General features: G+C 36.0%; 1 protein-coding gene across 1 annotated transcript in view; it reads left to right on the top strand.

The window, feature by feature from the left end:
- Positions 1-12,177, top strand: part of LOC117321526 (thrombospondin type-1 domain-containing protein 7A-like) — a 282,966-nt gene that overhangs the window by 40,238 nt on the left and 230,551 nt on the right. Inside the window, exon 2 of the mRNA XM_033875956.1 lies at positions 1,516-1,575. The gene's annotated coding sequence lies outside the window, so the exon portion shown is untranslated. The remainder of the gene's footprint in view (positions 1-1,515; positions 1,576-12,177) is intronic.

Genomic DNA, 12,177 nt, shown 5'->3' with positions numbered 1-12,177 from the left:
TTTTGGTTAGCTCTTGGTGAGATACATCACTGCATGGTATTGATATGAATTGTGACAAATGTTTGATGTGTATAGTGATTCACTCCATCTATACACCTGTAGTCTTATCAAACACTCAAGTCTCAATGACTTTCTGCTTCCTTTTTGATAAGAACTTTTAAGTAGAATCTCCATCAGATTTATGATTGGATTCTGTAGGCATAACAAACTGCAGTCCTGATGGCAAGTTTTGTAGGAGCTTTAACAATCTGAGTCTTGCCAATGTTTGATTCAAAGCTTGATCACTGGTGTTATAATAAGGTATAACTTCACTGTGATTCAAGCTGTTGTTTTGTGATCATCTGGTTTATAGAGACCTGTTGCATTTGTAATCTTTAATTTCTAAAATTCAGATTGAAGATTTGAAAATAGTCAGTAGCAGGCCAAAGGCATCAGGCATCAAGATTTCTAAACAGTAGACTGAAGATTTTGGATTGAAATCTTGTCTCTGAAAATGTGTTTTGGGGATTGTTTTGCTGTAAAATGTTGGTTTCTGTAGCCGATACCTGGATGAAACATTCTCCAATCATTTTATGAGTGCGTTATCACAGCAAGCCCAAGATGGTGGCTCTATTGATGGCCCAATTTTTTGTTGGAGAGTGTTGTTGACATGTTTTGGGTATAGGGTAGATATTATTAGATATTATGTTGTGTATAAGATGTCACATTAATGATTGTTGTTCTGATGACGGCAACCTTATAGCCGAACATGTAAACAACACTCTCCACTCCAATAAAAAGTCGGACCATCAATATAACCAGCTTGTTGGGTTCACTAGTGTTTTACGTACACTTACCTGTGTCTCCTCTGTGTTTCCTTCAACCCCTCCATCCTCTGTGTCTCCTCTGTGTCTCCTCTGTTTCCTTCAACCCCTCCATCCTCTGTGTCTCCTCTGTGTCTCCTCTGTTTCCTTCAACCTCTCCATCCTGTCTCCTCTGTGCTTCCACTGTGTTTCCTTCAATCCCCCCCCCCTCTGAGTCTCCTCTGTGTCTCCTCTGTGTTCCCCCCCCCTCCCCCTGTGTCTCCTCTGTGTCTTCTCTGTGTCTCCTCTGTGTCCCCCCCCCCCCTCCCCCTGTGTCTCCTCTGTGTCTCCTCTGTGTTCCCCCCCTCCCCCCTGTGTCTCCTCTGTGTCTTCTCTGTGTCCCCCCCCCCCCCCCCCATCTTATTGATGGGTTTCCTAACTTGCTGAGATATAATACAGCAAACATTAGCTCAAGTTTTTACATTTTCTGTGTCAAATTTTGACCTTTGTCTGTTTTTCTTATGTGCCAGATCAGAAACGAAAGAAAATATTTATCATTGCTTTAGATGTCAGTAGTAAGATCCCTTACAGCTATATAATGTATTGATGTTTTTCAGAGTTGTTGTTGCCATGCTGTTTTGGGTACTGTAAGACACTTTTGTGTTTAAAACACATGCAGACATGAAATTTTTATGGTATGTTTTACAGAAATATCTAATTTTATCTTTTACAGAAAGACGTCTTCATCTATTAAGCACATTAGAATAGCAGCATAAACTTCAGGATTTGACAGGTAAGTGGATGTTTAACTGCATGATTATGACCTTTGACCCTGGGATGTTCTACTGTACCTAAATGCTGCAGAGGACCATATTAATGCACCAAATCTACTGTAGAACTCCCATCAGTTTGTCAGTATCAGATCAAAGGATAACAAAATGTGTTCAAATACAATAATTTTGTTAATGTACATTTCAAAATGAAGAATTATTTATTGTATCTAAACATCCTGTAAATAGGCTGTTAATTTATTATTGTCACTGGTTCAGATTTCTACAGTTATTACCAGAAGTTTGAAGTTTTCACAGAAATTGTGAAACAGATTTTTCTCCTGTTTACATATGTTTATATCTATCTTAAGTGTTTTTCATGATTATATCCCAAAAAATAGCCAGAAGATAGAAACCCTTGAAATTAATGACCTTGGAATTAATTGCCTTTAGAGCACTTGAGTGATCGTTGAATTCATATAAAAGAGTACAATATACAGACAAACATCAAATATCTCGGAGTATGTCGGAGCTGGATATTGTACAGATTGTCAGTATATAATTGTATTGTATTAAGGAATGGGTTATTCTAAAAGCAAAATGTTAACATTAGATTTTCTCATTACAAATTCATTATTTTTCAATTTCAAATGAAATGGTTTTTTCATTAGAAAGTGTAACAAACTAAATTGACTGTAAATTTGGTAATTAGTAATTACTGTGGCCCATTTTCCTTGAACTTTATTATCAACTTTGGTATTTTTCAGACACAGCCAACATACATGATTTATACTGAAAAAACCAAATTGTGTTCATGTAGTAATTGATGGCATTTTTTTCCATTATAATACAATCAATATTAAATTAAGTTTCTAATTTTGATCAGAATTTCTTTTTATGTGAAAATGCCCTAAATTGAGTTTAGATAATTAAATCAGTGGTTTAATCAATAAAGTTGAAAGAAAATGGGGAACTGATACCTAATATTATGAACTTAATTTCTAACATTATGAACTTTTCTCAAAACTTCATGACTTCAAATTCAGCAAGAAAGTCATTTGATGTTCCTATACTGAATTTGTAACATGACAATAATTTCTTTTAATTTGTGATTACCTATATTCAGACTTACTGAGTCAGTGAGTTAGCTAGATCATACCCTGGAGATATGGCATTAAGTCAATGAGTTGGAGAAATCATTGAAGGTTGTATCCTATACCCAAGTGGGACAATGAATAAAATCAAACACTGAAGATATAACATGCTCCCTGACTCATTGAGTCAATGTGTGCAACCTGTCTCATGATCAGTGAGTCAATGAGTCAGATCAGTCACTGGAAGTAAGAAGCTAATTGATGAGTATATGAGTCTGATCAAACACTTAAGATAACATACTAACTGACTCAGTGAGTCAGTGATTCGTAGCACTATCTGACTCAATGTCAGTGAGTCAAATAAAACATGAAGGTTTCATGCAACCTGAATCAATGAATCAGCAAACAATGAAGATTACATGCTGTGAGTCAATGAGTCAATAAGTCAGAAACACAGAAGATAATTACATATGTATGTCTCCTGGCTCGGTAATATATGTATAACTTCTATCCACATTAATTTATTAGGAGAAAGTTATGAATCAGCCATTATATTTAAAAACACATCATAGTTATCTAATTACAAATTTCATTGATACATAAGAGTATTTATTGATTAGATTAGAAGTTTGATAAGTGAGTTAACTCGTATACAAATTATAGATATAATGTATGTGAAAGCTAGCATACACCCTTAACAGTTAATTCCAGAAAGATTGTTGCTGTCATTTGTTAAGAATACTGTATTTTTATATATCAAAGCTTTACAAATATAAAACCAAAGTTGGTGGTATGTGATTGATCATTCAAGTCAAAACTCGGAGTCAAAATTTCAAGTCAAGGAGCCCAAGAGTATTCACATTTATTAGTTATAAAAAGTGAGATCCTGTTGTGTACATGATGTAAGTACTCACATCTACACTCGTCAAGTACAGGTACACGCCTGTAGTATAACGACAGGTGATAATAATCAGCAAATTTACCTTTGTAATTCAATTGAGTAGGACTAGGGAGAGTCGGATACCTGTATACTCATCAGACACGCCTTCTTTGCTAGAACTCTAAGTCTCCATGTTTACCCTTCAATTGAGGACAGCCAGACATAACAGAATCAGACAATATGACAAAAACACCAATAAAAGATATTTAAATATATAAAATTCTATTGACGATGATATGTCACAAGTTTTAATGCAATAAATTTGATAAAGTGTTGTCAGTGTTTGCTATGGGTTGAACTGGAAATATACAAAATACACATCAATTGTCATTTATACAGCATACAATTAATTTAAATTCCTGCTACACATGTACACAATATGTGACCCTCAGGATCGGCCTGATTCAATACTAATGGCTGGCGGAGCTTTGATGCCAATGGAGAAATCTCTGGTAACAAAAACGTGAACAGGGGGTGTTTTATTAACGCACTTAGGACAGAAGTATGCTATGATTTTCATACAGACATCTATAAAAAACCCAAATCAATTTGCATCTATTATCAGCTGTTTAAATAAGTCTTGACAGATTTCACGGGAGAACTTTCCGATCATGTACTTTTCAAATTAAAACTTTATATTGTTAATTTTTTTGGTCAATAGTGAGGTTTGCTAAAGCTTTTAGAACTGTTATGCTGAGACTTTCGTTCTCAACTTGAACACATACCTCCTTTGTCTGCCTCAGAAGGTACACATTTGTCAATAGACTCGGTAATGGTAGAAGTTATGGAGGGACCCGTTTTGTGCATAAGAAAATGCAAATAAAGTTTGGTATTCTGTAAATACAATATCTGTATTTTACATATGGTAGACATTTAGGGAATGTTTTTTTAGAATAGACTTTTGAGAATTGTATTACTGAAGAATATTTTATACCGCTAAACATATGCATACATAATTTTTTAAGTAAGTGAAAATAAAGCAAAGTGATTTCGACATTTAAAAAAAAAACTTTCTGAAAAGATCAGTTGCCTTCGAAAACAGTGTATTGTATAAGGATGTGAAAGCACCGACCTGATTTTTCATTGACAAGGCCTATAAGTGTTGTCCTTCATTCACATTTAATGGTGACGTTACATGGGTAAGAAATTGATGATCTTACTGAATTTGTGAGATATTTTTCGTTTTTCTATGTGGTACTCAGGACAAACAGTGTATACTATAATATGCTAATTGACTGTGAGTCAATGAATATTATCAAACACTGAATATTACATGCTACCTGACTCTGTGAGTCAATGAGTCAGATAATGCATTGAATATTACATGCTGATTGACTCTGTGAGTCAACGAAAATGATCAAACACTGAATATTACATGCTACCTGACTCTGTGAGTCAATGAGTCAGATAAAACACTGAAGGTCACGTGTTTTCTGACTGTATGTCAATAATTCAGATCAAACACCTAAAAGATTGTACCCCTATGGCCGTGGATAAAACCATACATAAGAATCGCCAAAGAGGAAATTCAGTCCTTGTTTTAAATCTACCAACAATGATTGTTACATGTATGCCCAGTCTGTATAGGTGTTTGTTTTGTTGTTTATGTCACTAGTGTTGACTTTTTCAAATTAAACCGAGACATTGGATGTTATATTCATTTATGAGGTCACTACAGTGTTATTGCATCAATGCCAAACAGTATTTGTGATTTGGCTACATGACATCCTGACAGAGATTAAGGCCCTTTATATGGTGAGACCAATACTGAAACAGAATATGAAGTTGAGTACTTTGTTGTACGTGGGCTGTGGTGAGGCTGGGCTGTGGTGAGGCGTGTTTTTACATTGGAGTTAATTTGATGTTTTTATAGCTGCATCACTTATTTATGACACTTTTCAAACATAGATGTGAACAGTAACCTCATATGCGAATGAAAATTTATCCTCATTGATCTCCAGAAACATGTCAACATAGATAAAATCAAATCCTCAGGCATATGTTTTAATACTGTATGACATTGACCTTTGTAAGCCTTCAGTGAGAAGTATGTCAGACTGTATGACATTGACCTTTGTAAGCCTTCAGTGAGAAGTATGTCAGACTGTATGACATTGACCTTTGTAAGCATTCACTGAGAAGTGTCAGATTGTATGACGTTGACCTTTGTAAGCCTTCAGTGAGAAGTATGTCAGATTGTATGACATTGACCTTTGTAGGCCTTCAATGAGAAGTAATGTCAGACTGTAAGACATTGACCTTTGTAGGCCTACAGTTTGAAGTATGTCAGACTGTATGACATTGACCTTTGTAAGCCTTCAGTTAGAAGTATGTCAGACTGTATGACATTGACCTTTGTAAGCCTTCAGTGAGAAGTATGTGAGACTGTATGACATTGACCTATATAGGCCTTCAGTGAGAAGTATGTCAGACTGTATGACATTGACCTTTGTAAGCCTTCAGTGAGAAGTATGTTAGACTGTATGACATTGACCTTTGTTAGCTTTCAGTGAGAAGTATGTCAGACTGTATGACATTGACCTATATAGGCCTTCAGTGAGAAGTATGTCAGACTGTATGACATTGACCTATATAGGCCTTCAGTGAGAAGTAATGTGAGACTGTATGACATTGACCTATATAGGCCTTCAGTGAGAAGTATGTGAGACTGTATGACATTGACCTTTGTAAGCCTTCAGTGAGAAATATGTCAGACTGTATGACGTTGACCTTGATAAGCATTCAGTGAGAAGTATGTCAGACTGTATGACATTGACCTATATAGGCCTTCAGTTAGAAGTATGTGAGACTGTATGACATTGACCTTTGTATGCCTTCAGTGAGAAGTATGTCAAACTTATAACATTGACCTTTGTAAGTATTCAGTGTGAAGTATGTCAGACTGTATGACATTAACCTTTGTAGGCCTTCAGTGAGAAGTATGTCAGACTGTATGACAATGACCTTTGTAAGCCTTCGTTGAGAAGTTATGTCAGACTTATAACAATGACCTTTGTAAGCATTCAGTCAGAAGTATGTCGGACTGTATGACATTGACCTTTGTAAGCATTCAGTGAGAAGTGTCAGACTGTATGGCATTGACCTTTGTAAGCCTTCAGTGAGAAGTATGTGAGACTGTATGACATTGACCTATATAGGCCTTCAGTGAGAAGTATGTGAGACTGTATGACATTGACCTTTGTATGCCTTCAGTGAGAAGTATGTCAGACTGTATGACATTGACCTATATAGGCCTTCAGTGAGAAGTATGTGAGACTGTATGACATTAACCTTTGTAAGCCTTCAGTGAGAAGTATGTGAGACTGTATGACATTGACCTTTGTAAGCCTTCAGTGAGAAGTATGTCAGACTGTGTGACATTGACCTCTGTAAGCCTTCAGTGAGAAGTAATGTCAGACTGTATGACATTGACCTTTGTAAGCCTTCAGTGAGAAGTATGTCAGACTGTATGACATTGACCTTTGTAAGCCTTCAGTGAGAAGTATGTCAGATTGTATGACATTGACCTTTGTTAGCTTTCAGTGAGAAGTAATGTCAGACTGTATGACATTGATCTTTGTAAGCCTTCAGTGAGAAGTATGTAAGACTGTATGACATTGACCTTTGTAAGCCTTCAGTGAGAAGTATGTGAGACTGTATGACATTGACCTTTGTAAGCCTTCAGTGAGAAGTATGTCAGTCTGTATGACATTGACCTTTGTAAGCCTTCAGTGAGAAGTATGTCAGACTGTATGGCATTGACCTATTTAGCCCTTCAGTGAGAAGTGTCAGACTATAAGACATTGACCTTTGTTAGTATTCAGTGAGAAGTATGTCAGACTATATGACATTGACCTTTGTAAGCCTTCAGTGAGAAGAAGTATGTGAGACTGTATGACATTGACCTATATAGGCCTTCAGTGAGAAGTGTCAGACTATATGACATTGACCTTTGTAAGCCTTCAGTGAGAAGTATGTCAGATTGTATGACATTGACCTTTGTAAGCCTTCAGTGAGAAGTAATGTCAGACTGTATGACATTGACCTTTGTTAGCTTTCAGTGAGAAGTATGTCAGACTGTATGACATTGACCTTTGTAAGCCTTCAGTGAGAAGTATGTCAGACTGTATGACATTGACCTTTGTAAGCCTTCAGTGAGAAGTATGTCAGACTGTATGACATTGACCTTTGTAAGCCTTCAGTGAGAAGTATGTCAGACTGTATGACATTGACCTTTGTAAGCCTTCAGTGAGAAGTTTGTGAGACTGTATTACATTGACCTTTGTAAGCATTCAGTGAGAAATATGTCAGACTGTATGACATTGACCTTTGTAAGCCTTCAGTGAGAAGTATGTCAGATTGTATGACATTAACCTTTGTAAGCCTTCAGTGAGAAGTATGTGAGACTGTAAGATATTGACCTTTGTAAGTATTCAGTGAGAAGAAGTATGTGAGACTGTATGACATTGACCTTTGTAAGCCTTCAGTGAGAAGTATGTCAGACTGTATGACATTGACCTTTGTAAGCCTTCAGTGAGAAGTATGTCAGATTGTATGACATTGGCCTATATAGGCCTTCAGTGAGAAGTGTCAGACTATATGACATTGACCTTTGTAAGCCTTCACTCAATTTTGTGCTTCAGTCAAAGTGCTTGTGGGATCCAGACAGACAGTTATCATTTGTGAGCTTTTGTTAGCTCACTGTCCTCTATTGGTACTATATACAGCAATCTTCAGTACCTTTCTATGAATTAAGTGCTGTCAAATGTCACTTAGACTATACCTGATGACCTGTCATGAAGTCCTGATTCCTTCAGGCAGAAAACATACTCTGAGAACGCTTTACATCTTTATATTTAATTTCAATCCTTTCCATAATGGACTCTTGCATTGAAATCTGCTGAGAAGATGGATACATGGGCCAAAGTAATGTTACCATATAAGGATTGTAGGTGTTAGTGTAGAGATTGATGGGTAGTATGGGTATGTGGGCCAGAGTAATGTTACCATATAAGGATTGTAGGTGTTAGTGTAGAGATTGATGGGTAGTATGGGTATGTTGGCCAGAGTAATGTTACCATATAAGGATTGTAGGTGTTAGTGTAGAGATTGATGGGTAGTATGGGTATGTGGGCCAGAGTAATGTTACCATATAAGGATTGTAGGTGTCAGTGTAGAGATTGATGGGTAGTATGGGTATGTGGGGCCCGAGTAATGTTACCATATAAGGATTGTAGGTGTTAGTGTAGAGATTGATGGGTAGTATGGGTATGTGGGCCAGAGTAATGTTACGTACCATATAAGGATTGTAGGTGTTAGTGTAGAGATTGATGGGTAGTATGGGTATACGGGCCAGAGTAATATGTTACCATTCCTTCTCGGGTCATGGTTCCACTTTCATCCTTTTATCGCCAATATTTCTTTGACGTTTTTGAATAATTTGTGGATTTGAATTATAGGTAGATATTGGTATATTACAGGGAGAGTGCTTCATAAAATCTGAACCTTGAAAATGTGTGTCACTTTTTTGCTCTTTTTCCTGTATGTGGATGTGTTAAACATTTGTAAGGTACAAGTAGGACAGAATTATTATCTCACATCTATCATTTTTGTGTGTGTGGTCTGGCATAGATCCTCACGATGACATATTGAATGAAAATTTGGATATAAAAAAGCTAGAGAATTCCTATCTTTGATTGTTGTTTGACTGTTCAAAATGTTTTTATTGTGAAAGTTGTACACATAACTATTGTCTTCTGCTACATAAAGTACATAAACACTTACTGTGTATGTTGCGTGAGGATTCCACTATTCTTACTCATTTTTAAGAGTTTCACAGCCTTGAAGGAAATCTAATTTGATTACAGACAGAGCTAGGATATTTCACTGAGCAAGATTAACAACTATTGGTTTTTGTGAATTGCACAATAAATAAACAAACTATTTGTATGGAAAGGATTGAAGTGACTGGGGAATCCCAAGTTACCTGAAGTCATTGATACTCAGACAGGGTCTAGTGAGTGGATTAATCTTTCACCCCCTTGGGGTTAATTGAGACAGGGGAATCTCAGCCTGAGAGGGCAGCTGAAGTATCTTACCCTGAGGGTTGTGGACGCTGCATCATTACAAGAAAATGTTGATGTGACGTGGTTCAATGTGACGTCATGGTATTAATGACGTGTTAAGAACGTACAAAGAGCATGTGTAGCTTGTATGTTTCCCAGGGTGAGATAAGGAAACCTCAACTGCAGATATCCCTGTCCAGGGTTAGAGAATATTATAAATTCTCCCTCTTTGTCATTCCAGGCTGAAGATGATGTAGATAAAATAAGAGAAATTGTAGGTATATTCTGTCCTTATTTAGTGTATAGGTTGTGATTCTACTTCTACTCACTTATATCTTTTATATATAAATGTATTGAGATAATTTTTAATATTGCATTGATAAAGAGTATACATCATCATGCATTGTTAAATAATTAAGTTTGCTGAACTGCAGTATTGGACGGACCTTTGCTTTAAAAAAACTGAAACCGTTTCCTTCCTTAATACACAGTTATTGATATCATGATACCATCAGAGATTGTTTTAACAGCTTCCGGCTCTGGAAAGTTGACAGAAAAATTGATTTTGGCCAATTATTGGTAATTGAATAAAACCAATCAAAAACTAGACTGCTGATAAGAGATAATAAAAATGTTGAGGCACACCATAGGGATGGGGAGACAGAAATGTCTGATACTGTAGTGTTATCCACAATTAAGGAATGGATTTAAAGAAATTGCTGTCAACAAGGAATGATTTTAAAGAAATTATTTATAATAAAAATTGATAAAATGAATAACTTCCATCTGATATGCATGTCCGATAGCAAGCAAATCTGAGTGACCTTGAGAGTGACCTTGAGAGACCTAGAATGGTAGAATAAGATGTTAAATAGTCTATACCAGAACAGGAACAGTTTGTCAGGCTAAATTATGTTTCAATATAATTTCTGATGGATCAATCATATTGGACTATGGTTATGTATTGAGAGCCATACTTTGTAAAACATATGAGAGTGTGAATCAGATGAGAAGTCATACACACACCTGTTTTGTACTTACATGTGCGTTTGACATCAAAACAACAGATAAACACACACTCAATGCCTCACTCATAATTACAACTCTGCCAACATTGTGATACACTTGCATGCAAACACCTTGATATTTGTGTCATTTGTAAATATTGGGACAGGCCAGATGTAGGAGAACAGGGAAGTACAGTGTATTACGTGATGGTATTTTGTACAGTAGTGTGTAGTTATACCCAATAACAACATAGGCAGAAAAACATGTTTTCTCATTAGGGCTTGTTTGATGTATCCCGCGGTGAAGGATTCTATCCTACAAGTGAAGAACATTACTTGATGTTTTGGTCTCTGCTGTCTGTTAGCGTAATGGAATAATAAAAATGAACATTTACAAGAATTACACAAATGACACATTCATCACACAGATATATATAGTCACTATAGTAGAGTTGCTGGCTTTGAAACGCGTTTTCATTGCATGTCTGTGCAATCTAGCTGTATCCGTCAGGATACAAAGATCTCTAAAAACATACGTTCATGGATTTATTTTTTGTGCCCCAATAGTGAATGAGTTTAAGAATTTCGGACCAAAATATGTTTTAATACAATTATATTTGGATTATTAAGTCCTACATGTAAAATTGATGTGCTGGTTCCAAGGGAATTGATATCCTATCCGTATCTGTGATGTATGTCAGTATATGAAGCACTTCGTAGGATTATGACATAAGTTGATCCTTATTATAATCATGGTGCTGCCAGCTAGCATTCCTAAAAAAAGAATAATTATACATCCCACTGTAGTAAAGATCGAGGATCGCTCTGTCAGTTGTGTACACAATATCTCCTGCACCCCTGGACAGATTTAGTTCACATTCATACCATAACATATCACATCATCAAGATCTAAGGTTAAAGGTCAAAGGCCAAATTGACCACTCTCAAAAAAACTGGTACACAGGGTATCTGATGAACCCCAGGCCTAACAATGATTTCTGGACATTTGTTGTCATAAACGTATAGCCTTTTGGGTAACAATGATTTCTAGGCATTTGGCATGTTATGAACATGCAGTCTTCGCTAGCACAGATTTTTGAATGCATTCTAACTTGTGAAGTGCCATTATCTGTCACAAGATCATGTACAACAAAATTAACCAAAAATTGTCTACACACAAACTCAGACAGTCATCGTTATCTGAAATTCATTGACGCATGTTTATTTATGTACTTGTGGAGTCTTTGATGTGTTTGATTGTCCTGAGTTAATGGAGTATTTTATGTTCAGCAACGAAGCACATTTTGTAACAAAAATGACAAGCTTCAAGGTTTCCTTTCTGCTCTTGTTGTTTGCGTCACACAAAAAAAAAAGAAAAAAAAAAAAGTACAACCTGCTACCTAATTTTTCTATCTCAAATATGCTGTACTTGCATAATTGACATTCATCAATTTGATTAATTAATTCTATATTGATTAAAATAAGATATAGTTAAAGTTGTACCTGTTACATTATATAT

The sequence above is a fragment of the Pecten maximus genome, chromosome 2 (assembly GCF_902652985.1).
Source record: "Pecten maximus chromosome 2, xPecMax1.1, whole genome shotgun sequence".
In the NCBI taxonomy this organism is placed as follows: Eukaryota; Metazoa; Mollusca; class Bivalvia; order Pectinida; family Pectinidae; genus Pecten; species Pecten maximus.
This window is presented reverse-complemented; position numbering and strand designations above follow the sequence as displayed.